Raw genomic sequence first — 12,729 nt, 5'->3', positions numbered from 1 at the left:
TAGATTGCGGTACGAACTAGACGAAATCTCTTAAGAGGGAAGCCATAGTAGGAGGCTTTCAGAATAGAATTTTCAAAGATAGATCCATAGATAGGCTATTCCAAGGAGGGCTGCAAAAATGTCAAAGCGAAATTCGTGTTCGTTTAGATTTTATCAGCGTAGAACGATTATCGGGTACAGGCTCAGGCTTGCGGAAGAGATAGTGGCTTTGAGTCCCTCTGCCACTGTAATCTTCTAGCGCTATGTAAGTAGCGTATTTTTAAATACTTGGCGCCAAGCCCTTGAACGAGTGCATTTGTAGTTGTTGCAACTGTGTTTTGTTTGTAATTGTTGTTGTGTGTTGAAAATTTTAGTTGACTATCACGTCCCGGCATGCTAACAGAGAGAGAGCTAAGTTCTCTGGCCTGGCCCATGATGATCGTACGTAGGAACCGGAATTGGCCAGGACTTCGGCCTGTGGGTGGCAGCTGTCACTAGGTTTTGGGCACTGGACCCTGTGTTGCCAGACTCGTTGTAGGTTAGATAAACCACGAATGTTTCAATACGTTTTGTGATGATACTTCCAAGCACAATTGTGTCGGAGCCTGTCCGAATAGGCAGGACACGCGTTAAAAATTTAACCAGTGTAACTCTAGATTGCCAACCCGGCGTTCAAAGGGTAGTGTAAGTCCCAGGGCGAAACGTGGAGCATAAAATCTGGGAAACGCCTGCTGAACTAACACCAACAACTCTACTACCAAACCCTATCTCCACCTCCACGTGATGATCACTAGGAGTTGGCATATTGCTGAATTTCAACACCACCTACAATCTCCTCTGAGAATCAGGTGAGAGTGAATACTGAAGCCATTCACAACACAGCCCTCCATAACACCTATAAGGGGTAAATGGATGCCGCAATAACCGCAGCTAACAGATGCCCTGGAGATGAAACACCAACAAATGTTCTTCACAACCATCTTAAGAACGGCCACAGTCGCAAGAATAGAGAAGAGTGGCTGGTTTGACGATGAATGTAAGCTAGCAACGGCACGGTAGAATGCCGCATACCAAGTAATGTTAGATTCTCAGAGAACGCGGGAGAGCCTACCAAGAGCTCCGTTGAGCGGACAAGTGACTTCACAGATGGAAGAAAAAAGCCTGGGAGAACCAACAAGTTTGTGAACTCGAAAAGTACAGGGAGTGACAGCACCAGGCGCGCAAGTTTTACCAACAAGTCAGCAGGATGAAGCCTTATACACCTCGATGCTCATCCTGCCGAGATAAAGAGGGAAATCTGATTTCCGACAGAATGAGGATATTGGAGCGATGGGTAGAGTATTTTTATGAATTACTCAACTGAAGACGACGGATAAATGCTGCCACCACCAAGCATAGAAGAAACAGTCCGGGCAATTCATCGGCTTAAAAACCATAAGTCGCCAGGAGCCGATGGAATTACAGCCGAATTGGTTAAATATGGAGGCGACCAATTACATCTACTGATGCTCAAGGTATGGGACAGCGAACCAATGCCTGACGATTGGCAATGAGGCATTATCTGTCTCATACATAACAAGGGGGATATCCGCAGTGCAGCATCTATATAGGTATCACATTGCTGTGTACCATCTATAAGATATCCTCCTCTATCTTGTTAGACCGGATAGCCCCATACGCCAAGAACATCATTGGCCCATACCAAAGAGGCTTCGCTCCAGGCAAATCAGCAACAGATCAGATTTTCCCTCTCGAGCAACCGATGGAAAAACTGTTGGAATTTGGCCATCAATTGCACCATCTTAAAGACACCTATGATAGCATAGCCAGGGTAAAACTGTACACGGCCATGGCAGAATTCGATATACCGGCAAAATTGATAAGACTGACTAAGCTGACCCTGACCAATGTGGGAGTCCATGCAACCATTCAACGACGGCCTAAAGCAAGGGGATGCTCTATCATGCGTCTTCTTTAGTCTGACCCTGGAGAAGTTGATTCGCGATGCAGATATAAATGCGAGAGGCACCATCCTCTTGAAATCCACCCAATTACTGGCCTATGCTGACGATATTGACATCATGGGAAAAATAACCCGAGATGTACAGCCTACTTTCATCCAGATCGAGCAAGCGGCACGAGATCTCGGGTTGCACATTAATGAAGGCAAGACGAAATTCGCGCAGGGTTGCTGTTACTGTACAAGACTATGATTTTGCCAGTCGTTATGTATTCCTCGGAGACCTGGGTTCTTAATAAGAAAAACTGCGAACTCTTGGGCGCGTTCGAGAGAAGTGTTTTTGGCCTCTACATGAGGATGGACGATTCTGTAGTCTACATAACGACGAAATTTATGAGCGATACTACGACCGTCTAGTTGTGAATAAAATCCGGCTCAACAGGTTCCGGTGGGCGGGTTAGCTATTCCGTATGGATGAGGATGATCCAGCCCGGAAAATCCATAAGGGCAATATCAGCGGTAAAAAAAGAAAACGCCAGACAGCTTTTAGGGATATCGAATTGGTGGACCTCGGCGCAAAACTGGGTTGTGCGAAGTACCTTATTAAGGCAGACTGAGACCGGATACCGGTTGTTGCGCCGTAGATAATGATGATGGAAGTCCCGCCAATTGGAGACGAAAAGATATCACGTACTGCAACAATGATAGATTTCTAACGCTTGTTCAGTTCCATCTACGAGGTGTTCTCCCCCTCAGGGGTCGTCAGCGGTCTTTAAGTGGTCGCTTCCGATACGGGGTATGACGCCTCGAGGTGCCCGAGTAACCAGTTCTTACCCCCTAGCTGGCAGTATTTTTGGGTCCTAGGCAGTGGAGAAAGCCTCTCGGTGAACCGCAAATGGCCGATACACGTCGGGACACATTAGGCGCACTTGGAGCGTCGACAGCCCGGTTAGGTATCACCTCTGTAAAGGCTCGAGCAATATGCGAGGAAACTCTTTAGCAGCGATAGTATCAAAATTGGATGAGTAGTATGCAGGATGCGAATGCGGATAGTCCCTACCAAGTGCTATAGGTGTCTGGACTATGGACACACATCAGCAATTTGCAAAGAGCCGGATAGGAGGACAGCATACCGGAGGTAGGGCCAGGTAGGTCACCAACCGAGGACCTGCAATGAAAGCGAAAGTTGCATTTTCTGCAGGGATCGTGGCGCGTTTGGTGAGAGCGTTGCACGCACTGCGGGCTCGAGACCATGTCCAATCTGTAGGGCGGAACTGGAAAGGGCTACGGTGCGAATGGTATGTTCCACATTTTACAAACTAACATGCACTAGAGTGCAACCGCTCACCAGTTACTAGCACAGTTTGCTGTGAAGGTAAATGCTGATCTAGTGCTAATCAGCGGGCAATATCGAAACAGGGACTTGGCCTCATCTCTGGCATCAACGGTTGACGGGTGGCGAGTCCTGGAAGACTTTTCGGCAAGTGATCACCAGTATATCGCGTTCGAAGTAGTTGACGCTACTTGCCGGCGAGCATCAACGCGACGCTCCCCCTGCGGGTGAAATGTCACGAGGATGAACATCGGGAAGTTCGTCGAAGCTCTTGGAGCAGGTAGAGCCGCGCTGGAGGGCGCTCCGGAGGTTCATAGCCTCGCAGTTGGCACCGTCGTACATTCAGTGATGAGCCAGATAACGACAGCGTGTGAGGCTTCCATGCCCCGGAGGGGCCCCAGTCGCGGCAAGACTTCTATGTACTGGTGGACAGCAGAAATTGCCGACCTACGGAGGGAGTGTTATAAGCTCCGCGGTTTGGAAAAACGTTTACACGTCAACGAGGGGGAATGCGCCATAAAGGCACAGTATAAAAGCAAAGCTGGCGACTTTGAAGCCTTGGCAAAATCTGGTTAACGAGGTTAAAGAGGACCCGTGGACACTTGATTATAAGCTTGTTACCCAGAAAATCGGGGCTCTGCGGAAGCCCTGCATACTAAATGTCAACCGGTTGATGGCAGTAGTGCAGAAAGCGTCGGGGATTGCCCCCTTTTCACAATGAGAGAGCTCGAAGAAGCGGTTTCCACTATGAAAAATAAGACGGTGCCAGGTCCTGATGGCATCCTGGCGGAAGTTTACAAACTGGTGTTTCGCCAACGGCCAGACTTGCTGCTTGGGGCGTTCAACGCTTGCTTGAAGGAGGCGGTTTTTCCTTTGCGCTGGTAAGTGGCCAAACTCGCGCTGATCAGCAAGGGTAAAGGAGACCCGAAACTTCCGTCTGCTAGACACGGCCGGGAAAGTGCTCGAGAAGCTCATCACTGAAGCGATCTGCGCTGCCGGGGACTTATTCCCAAGGCAGTTCGAGTTCAGAACAGAGGATCTATGGCAGATGCTATTATGGAGATCGTGGATGCTGTCCATTGAACCGAGGCACACAACCGCCAATCTCGACGAATAGTGCTCCTCATAACACTTGATGTCAGAAATGCCTTCAATTCCGCAAGATGAACAGATATGATAGGCACATTAGAAAACTCATTTCACGTGCCAAGCTACCTCTTGCGGATATTGAGGGATTACCTGAAAGATCGCTCCCTACTCTATGAGACGTTACAGGGCTAGGGGAGGATGGAAATCACGTGGTGGTAGCGCAGGGATCCATCCTAGGGCCTGACCTCCGAAACGCTTCCGACGATAGTTTGCTCAGACTCGATATGCCTGAATAGTCGCACCTGGTCGGTTATATAGACGACGTTGCAGCACTTGTTGCCGGACGGACTGTTGAACAGGCGCAAAGCAGACCTGGCATATTGATGGATGACTGCTCATAGTTTCAGCCTGGCGCTGGCAAAAACCGAAGTAATTATCTTGACCAGAAAGAGAATCCCGACTCTGCGTCCCATATCGATTGGTGAGTTGACCAAATCCAACGGTTAAATACCATGGTTTAATGCTTGACTCGAAGATGAGCTTGTTGGAGCAAATCAAAACAGCAGCAGACAGGGCTGCAGCTGGAGTCGCGGTCTTGAGTCGGCTAATGGCGAATGGTGGGGGGGCCCCATATCTACTAGGAGACGTCTCCTCATGGAGCAATGTAGTCGGTCCTGCTCTATGGTGCGGAGGTATGGGCTGATGCCCTTGACAAGGAGGTGCGTCGTAAGCGCCTTGCTCATGTGCAGAGGCGGGGAGGTTTGCGAGTGGCGTCTGCTTATCGCACCGTCCCGGAACCGGCTGTGATGCTGATCGCGGGAGTCATCCCCGTTGCTCTCCTTGCCAAGGAGCGTAAAGCTATCTACCGTCGTAAGGGGGAAAACTTAAGAAAGGTGGTTGCCCATGAAGAACGTCAGCGGACCCTCACCGAGTGACAATTCTCTTGGCAAAATGAGCTAAGGGGCAGGTGGACTGCGCGGCTCATTGACAATTTAGACCCGTGGTTGAACCGAACCCACGGTGAGATTGATTACTTCCTAACCCAACTTCTAAGCGGACATGGAGGTTTTCAGTCTAACCTGTACAGGATTGGGAAGGCCCGATCTCCTGAATGTGTATTCGTCAATGGAGCGACAGACGACGCTGAACACACCTTTTTGCTCTTGCGAAAGATGAGATGGCTTTCGTTTTCAGCTTTATACAGATACATTGGAGCTCGTTCCAGAAAACATTGTCAGAGAAATTCGCATTATGTTCGGGCTCTTCTTATTGCGATTGAACTCGACCGGCGGGGGGGACCGGATGGTAAGGGGTTGCCTGAACCCTGACTTAAAGGCTTCCAAAGCCAGGACAGCGGGACGGCTAGCCCGAAGTAATGTGTCAAACGGTTCCAGGCTAGTTTTCTGATGACAGCGAAGTGTTTAATTGATAGTCTGACTGCGTACTTTTGCGGGAGTCCAACACTCTGTGCATAAACAGATTTACCTAGCCTACTCCCAAAAAAAAATATATTTCAAAATAGGATTGATTTCGTTTTTCAATGAAGCGAAACCGCCCCAAAATTGCGAATTGATTTTACATATCAGCTTCCCGAAAAATTGACAAATTTATTGCGCTCATATTTTGAGGATAACGCGATATTTTATCATATTCTTTGATTTATCCCCCCTCATTACGCTGTGAATAGCTGACATGTGATAAGCATACATTTCATATATAACCAAACTTGATATCGTCGAGTGATACGGTTCCGATTGCATTTCAAGCTGATAGTTATAAAACAATTCAGGGTTATTATCTTAACTCTGTGTTACGAGTTATAAGATATACTTAGAAATATAAAAAATATTGATTGTTCCTGTCATCATGAATTGCAATACTACCTACATAGATATAGTTTAGAATTACTAATCACACATCGAAGTCCATATTTTACTTTATCTTACTTCAGCTTACTTGAAAATTTACATTTCTAGGAATCGAATTGTGGGAGTGCTTTCACACTTTTGGTTACGGAAATAATGGTCTTGCTGGAAGTGAAATTTAAATAAACTTCTCAGATTGTTTGTTGCGGGATGCATCACAAAGATTTTAAAGTATAAAATATATGTATATAGGTGTCATACGAAATGAATAGCCACGGAAAGGAATGCGCATTCACTCATACTTAAAGAAAATACATTTTAAATGTAGAAAATGGAAATCAAAATAACGCATATCCCAAGCATAGATTAAGGGATTCGCGGAAACTTTGATAACGCCGGGATTAAAGGACTAAAGGGCACCTCCTCCAGGACTCTAGTGTAGCTAGCAACTTTTCCATTTCTTTATCCTTTTGGGTTAGCTCTGCCTCTTGGTTGGCTACAGCCAACTCAGATGGTCTTTTGGCCAACTGTGTCAATCCATAATAAATTGCAATGAAATAACTCATAGACCTCATAGTTTCAGACAATTTGGTAGCTTTAATATGGAGAGGGTCCTGTCGAGAAATGGGTTTTTGACGCATGGACGCCGTCAGGACGTAAGCAAGTCAGTCCGAACAAAACGAACAAAACAAATCCGTGTCTGCACGCTAAATGTCGGTACCCTAACCGGAAAGACCGAGGAACTCGCAAGAGCCCTTCGGAAAAGGTGAGAACAGTAAATCACAAATCGACTATATTCTCACAAAACGCCGATATTTTACCACTGTCACTGATTGCAAAGCCGTTCCCTATGAGACCATTACACCTCAACATCGGCCGTTTCGCAGGAAGGCGAATTAAGCCACCGATAAAACAGCGCGAAGAACGCACTGGCCCGCGGCGCATTAAATGGTGGCGATTTGCTAAGAAGAAAGAAGAAACGATCTCATTCACACGATTACCGACCATTACGAATGTGGAAGAATCGTGGAACCAAATGAAAGACACGATCTACATACCAAGCGTCCTCTGTAACCCTCGGGGTCACCAAGCCGGATAAGCGGTACATCAACCGAGATACTTGGCTTTGGAATAATGATTTTAAAATGAAGGTCCGTGAAAAGAAACGCCTCTACCACAAATTTCTCGACGATAAAACGCTAACTAATTGGCAAATTTATATGAATGTCAACCGGGAAACAGTCGCTGTCATACGAGCGAACCATTACAAAAATCTTTACGCTGTATTCACTTTGGCTTGCCGGCCGGGTTGCAGTAGGCGAATGCTCCAAAGGCCTAATCAGGGCGTTCAGACCCGAGTCTGCACGGGGACTCATCTGAAGTGGTAATTGGTCAAGAAACCTTACCAGGGATATACTGGTACCATAGGAACCGGAATAGCTCCTGGACTCTCATACTTCGGGTGAACTCCCGTTGTAAGTGAGTATAGCTCGGTTGGTTGCGGTTGGCCCCCTAGTGGGAGCTTCATGGGAGTTGTTGGTGATGCTCAAGCGAGAAGAGATCTCGACGTGGTGTTGCGTTTCAACACGGGTGCCGTACTCCTTAGTTCGATAGCGATTTAGGTATGTCTTGCATCCACCAGTATAAATGCTAAGCCATGCACTTGGTATAGACTGGTACCGTTGTTATTTGTCTCTGCGGGTCTCTGATTGTGGTCACAAAATCAATCCGTGTCTTAAGAAGACCGTGGAATTAAGTCGTCCAGACAGGTGCTCACGTTAAACCCTCAAGGACTCACTGTCAGCGCAATTGAAGTCGAGGAGGCTATAAAAGGAATGAAATCGGGGAAAGCCACAGGACCTGACGACATCGCATCTGAGCTCTGGAAAGCGAAGAGCTGGGACCCAACACTGTGGCTCAGTGAACTCTTTTATCGGGTTATTCAGGAAGGGAGAATACCATCTAACTGGCAAGAAAGTACCATTGCTCCAATATGGAAAAAGAAAGGTAGTCCAGCAGAATGTTCAAATTACCGTCCGATCCGGTTACTTTCCCATACCATGAAGATTTTTGAACGCATTCTTGACAACCGTATTCACGAAATCATTGAAATAACCGTGAATCAAGCCGAGTTTGTCGAACACTGCGGAACTACTAACGCAATACACGCTGCGCGGTTACTCATGGAGAAACACCGTGAGAAGCATCGCCCTCTTTACATTGCCTTTCTGGATCTAGAGAAAGCGTTTGACCGTGTACCACACGAACTCATCTGGTATGCTTTACGACAACACTTCGTGTCAGAAGAACTCGTGCGCTGGGTTTAATTGCTCTACCACCTTCCGAAAAGTAAAGTTCGAAGTATGGCGGATGTATCAAAACCGCTTCGTGTCTCTGTTGGTGTTCATCACGGAAGTGCCCTTTCACCACTCCTCTTTGTTCTTGTTATGGATACAGTTACTCGGGATATCCAACGTGCTTTATGGAAATGATGTTTTCCTAGCATCTGATAGCAAAAATGATCTCGAGCAACTTGTCCAAAATGGAATGATCGCCTCATGCAATACCGTCTCAGATTGATTCGAATCAAAACTGAATTTTTGACGACCGATCCCCATGAAACAGGCACAATCACTGTCAGCGGCAGTGATCTGCCCAGAACTGAGCGATTTTAATACCTCGGGTCAACGCTATCAGCCAATGGAGAACTGCGTTATGAAACTGTTTTACGCATTAACGCAACCTGGATGAACTGGCGTTCCACAACTAGTGTCCTTTGTGATCGACGTATTAACGAACGTCTCAAGTCTAAAATTTACCGCACTGTCGCCCGTCCTGTCGCCCTTTATGGGTCTGAGTGTTGGTCGACTATAAAAGACAATGATCGACGTCTTGCGGGAATGGAGGCGAAGATGTTACGTTGGACTAGTGGGGTGACACGTTTTGATCACATCCGAAATGAGGATATCCGGGATCATTATGGGGTTGCATCGTTCGTGGAAAAATTGCGAAAGAGGCGTCTTCGATGGTATGGTTACGGAATTCGTGCTAAGGAGAATTCACTTGCCAAGATTGGTCTGAACATTGAAGTCGAAGGCAAACGACCAAAAGGTAGGGCGAAACAAGGGTAGCTTGACACGTTGGGTGGTGATTTAGAAGCCTCGAGATTGCACCCAGATCAGGCATTCAATAGAGCCAAATGGCAAAACTAATCAGGAGGAGCCGACCCTGCTTGTGAACGGGACAAAGGGTGAAGAAAAAGAAGAATGTGGAGAGTCGATGGATGTAGTAAATGTAGTTGTATTCTGGAAGAGTTGTGAATTTCCTTCATTTAAGGATTAGAAAGCTAGGTGTCGATTCGATCTTGTGAGGTTGAGTCAATAGTTGTTAGTGAATAATCAATGGTCGATAGTCAGCAGTAATACAATAGAAGACCTTTTTAAAGGTTTAATTGATAAGTATAATTCTCAGGGTTTCCCAAGAGACATATTATCGATTTTCAACAGGGTTTCAAGTTCCATATTCTTGCAAATTTCAAATACAGTTAATAGACATGAGCATTTCAATTTAAATGGCTTAAGGAGAAGAAATGTGAAGAGCATCACTCACTTTCTCGGACTAGCTACTAAAGCAACAAACAAAAACATCAAAGATAATTGGGGTTAAATGCAACTCGCGGTGACTTGTAAGACATAAGTACTAAAGATTAGTATCTACCCAAGAAATACAAACTGCAGTGAAGAAAATATTCGGTAAAGCAAAATATTGAAATTCGCATTCATTGCATTGCGCAACTGGGACCAATTGACTGAGTGCAATATTCGCAAAGTCAAGATACGTAAAGCATTACAAACTTTGGGTCAATGAAACTCACATTCACTTTCACCTCAAGAAATCTTCAAAAAGTGTGTAGTATTCAATATTGACGAGTGACGTCTAATGCGCGAAAATATCTCAATTCGCATATGAATGAGAAGCACAGTATCTTTTGATTATTTCCTCAGTTTCTTATTTCTCTTCTTTCTTATTTCTCGACTGAAAAAACTCATCAGCTACTTATATGTAATCCTTTTATCAGCATAACCGATAACAAATTTATAAAGACATTTCAATAGCAGCCACATAAAGATTTCGCCCGTCATAGATAATATATTATACATAAGTAACGAACACACGCAACAGTTAATTTTACAATAAATTAGTGAATTTTATCTCAACACCAGATACGTTGTATTTCAAATGTCCCTCTTGTTTCACCTGTGTGTGATGAATTAAAGAGTGCGTGGCGCGTTTGGCTAAGCTCAAATGAGTGAGTATCTTTTCCAACTATTGTGGTCCTGAACCAACCTGTTCTAATTTGTCTATTATTAACTTTTTAGCGTCCAAAGATCACTGCAAGCACGCGTCCGAATATAGAAGATAATAGTACACCTTTCGTCGAAACCACTCTATCAAGTTCAAAGTCCACAATTTATTAAAGTTTTTCAGCCAACAAGCATATTGGATGTAATCGATTCCAACTCTTGAAATTTCACTGTGAGACTGGATGTGGTTGGACAACTTCTTTGATTCGAGCTCAACCCGGTGCCAAAGTCCAATCGGAGAAGCCACTTGAACTCTGTGGTGTAGTTGTACGTGTCTGTGTACCCCGGCGAACTGACATCAGACTGATACTGCACTATCTAACTTTAGCACCCGCTCTATATTTATCTTAATTTATGAAGTGCAATAAATTAGATGCGAGCAAAGTGCTAACAAGGCTTAGATACAGCTGACTTGCCTCTCAGATTAGCTTTGCGAACAAATCACTAATAGGGTCAAGCAGAACTCTCAGTATGGACGGGCCCTCCTTCACGCAGGGGGATCGAGCACTAACCAGATATACACTCATATGTGTTTATAATTCAATTGTAAACAGACTCAGATAGTATCTATTTTTAAACACAGAAAAATTCTGAGAAATAAATATATATCACCTGAAAATCATGAACGACTGAGCTTGGGTACGTTTGGAATGGAAGGCACTTCAACTTTTATAGATTTTCAATGCTAAAGAACTCAACGAGTAGCGTGATTACTTTAATTACACTTTCCACTTATTGTCTTAGTATCACATCAATTGTGCGCTTCAAATTCCCTAGTCAATTCACTGGGACTCGAAGAGCGACTGTTTCCAATTCGAACAACCATCTAGCCGTTAGCCACTATCAGTTAGTAAGTAGATTTTAGGAGAACAGCTCCAGATATCGGAGTGTTATTAAAATTGTTGAACAGAATTTGTTTAAAACTGCATAACTATTGTGCTGAGTAGTAAGTGTGAACGAGAGAGTTTTTAGTTTAATTATATAAATTAAATGGATATTTTTTTGTAGGATTGGGTAAAATCAATACCAATCATGATTTGATGCAAGGTTGAAAAAGAGTATATCCTTGGTGTATCATCCAGTTAGGAAATTTTAAAAAGATATTGTATTTTCTATGGTGAAAGGGTAGTATAGGTCCCAGGCCGAAACGTGGATTGGTACCCACGATGGAGCATAAAACCTGCGAAACGACTACTGAACCAACACCAACAGCTCTACTACCAAACCATATCTCCACCTCCACGTGGTGACCGCTGGGAGCTCTTTCTTAACGAAAACCTACAGACGGAGAAGGATGAAGGCGAGTCTCCCCGACAAATTGTACCAACTGCTCCTCCAGGTTGGGGGTTGAGCAGGGCTGACAACCCTACACGGAAAACAAATTGTTACGAAGCCACAACACCCGCCGACACCCTGTTCCAATATAGGACTAATGTAACAGCGTTACGGTTTCCTGGAGAAGAGTCACTACACCATATATTGTAGTGACCATCCAGTAAACCATGCACTCGGAGTAGGTTTCTTAGTCAGTCACATGAAACCTGCTGTTATCGGCTTTGAAAGCATAAGCGAGCGGCTACACACTCTGCGCTTACGAGGGAAATTTAGAAATATAAGCCTTATTAACGTTCACGCCCCTGCAGAGAAGACTGCAAAGTAAGAAAAGGAAACCTTCTAGGAGGCAATAGAACGAACCCTCGAAGCCTGTCCCAGATATGATATCAAAATCATACTTGGGTATTTTAACAGCTAAGTAGGGTCGGCTTCCATAGCTTACATCAAAATACAAATTTATTTATTTATTTATTTAATGAGGACAATACACAGAAAGCAAATTTCTTATTACATATTGTCCTCAGAGGGAGAAGCAAGTAAATGGCATATTTTGCGCTTAAAGCTAGAGAGGGACATAGCGTCAAAGGAACCAAGCTGTCGGGCATTGTAGGACCGGCAAATCCTCGGGATCGGAGAGTGAAAGTAAATCTCGAGCTCGGCAAAGGGCACATCAAAAATGTCCGCATTACGTGTGTTATGAGACGAGGCGATACGGAAAGTAATATCCGAGTTGGCGGAGCAGTCCATCAGACCATTGCAGAGTTTGAAAAGAGTACACATATCAAGGAAGATACGGCGTTGCTG

General features: G+C 44.9%; 1 protein-coding gene across 3 annotated transcripts in view; it reads right to left on the bottom strand.

Moving 5' to 3' along the window:
• Positions 1-11,382, bottom strand: part of LOC119654451 (4-coumarate--CoA ligase 1) — a 39,914-nt gene extending 28,532 nt beyond the window's left edge. Inside the window, exon 1 of one of the 3 annotated variants that reach the window (XM_038059862.1) lies at positions 11,203-11,382. The gene's annotated coding sequence lies outside the window, so the exon portion shown is untranslated. Of the gene's footprint in view, positions 1-10,483; positions 10,509-10,573; positions 10,746-11,202 lie in introns of those variants that run through there. The other 2 variants (XM_038059860.1, XM_038059861.1) reach the window with 2 other exon arrangements.
• Positions 11,383-12,729: the final 1,347 nt, after the last annotated feature.

This window comes from Hermetia illucens, chromosome 4, assembly GCF_905115235.1.
Source record: "Hermetia illucens chromosome 4, iHerIll2.2.curated.20191125, whole genome shotgun sequence".
Lineage (NCBI taxonomy): Eukaryota > Metazoa > Arthropoda > Insecta > Diptera > Stratiomyidae > Hermetia > Hermetia illucens.
This window is presented reverse-complemented; position numbering and strand designations above follow the sequence as displayed.